Source organism: Dromiciops gliroides, chromosome 3, assembly GCF_019393635.1.
Source record: "Dromiciops gliroides isolate mDroGli1 chromosome 3, mDroGli1.pri, whole genome shotgun sequence".
NCBI classification, from domain to species: Eukaryota; Metazoa; Chordata; class Mammalia; order Microbiotheria; family Microbiotheriidae; genus Dromiciops; species Dromiciops gliroides.
The window spans coordinates 38,724,758-38,725,788 of record NC_057863.1 but is presented as its reverse complement, the minus strand read 5'-3'; the positions used below and the strand labels follow the sequence as shown (position 1 = coordinate 38,725,788).

The 1,031-nt window shown below is 39.9% G+C and overlaps 1 non-coding gene across 1 annotated transcript; it reads right to left on the bottom strand.

Moving 5' to 3' along the window:
- Positions 1–598: 598 nt before the first annotated feature.
- On the bottom strand, positions 599–763 carry LOC122752280. Its single transcript, XR_006356054.1, has one exon. It is a non-coding gene; the product is annotated as a U1 spliceosomal RNA (small nuclear RNA).
- Between the last annotated feature and the right edge of the window lie 268 nt (positions 764–1,031).

Genomic DNA, 1,031 nt, shown 5'->3' with positions numbered 1-1,031 from the left:
GCTGATAGCTAGCAATAGTCACCTAACTACACTGAATTAATCTATAAAAGACTTTAGTTTATCTGTCCAATGATCACAATTCTTAGTGCTGGTGCTTCCTTTCTCTTTTGAGAAAAAGAAGACAAGCTTAAACAGGGATTCTTAATGCCGGATGTAAGCCCCTGTAACTTCTTCCCGAAGTCCCTTCTAGTCTTCTTAGGTCCTGTCTGGCTCCTGAATACTTTCCAGCATCAGCAGAAGCATTTGGCTTAATTTAAGTACAACAGTAAAGTTACATCTTTATGACCTCATGGCAACCAGCAGTTCATCAGACGCAAATTGCCTCCTCAATCCTTTCAGACTGTGTGCTTTAAGGTCCCCTATCCCTTACAAGAGAACTTCATCGGGGAAGCAATGATTAAAGAAGGCTCGAGCTAGTTTCATCAAGAGGTGATTCAGACCAGCCTCAACCTATCTGAAGACAAAACCCCATCAGTATCTTTCTCACGCAGCTCTTCAGATATAATTAATTTTTACTTGGACAAATCATAAGTACTTATGTTTTCTTCATTTTTTGGTAAAATTTTATTTTTGTCTTTCATTTAAAAACAAAGAAAATCAGGGGAGAGTGTGAACGCAGTCCCCCACTACCACAAATTATACAGGTGAGTTTCCCGCATTTGGGGAAATCGCAGGGGTTAGCCCATCCGGAGTGCAGTGGATAAGCCTCGCCCTGGGGAAACCACCTTCGTGATCATGGAATCACCCCTGCCAGGGAAAGTATATGTGTTTTCTTCATTTAAAAAAAAATGCAGTGATCTCTATCTTTGGCAAATCCAGCTGTCCTCATGATATCTATTTTAAATTCTAATAGGGAAGAAGGCCTAATGATGGACAAATATGACAATAATACCTCATATTTATATAGCACTTTAAGATTTGCAAAGATGTATTATGTCATTCGATTCTCCTGCAACTTTGGGAGGCAGGCACTATTATTATCATCTCCATTTTACAGAGAAGGAAACTGACACGTAGAGACACACAGCCAG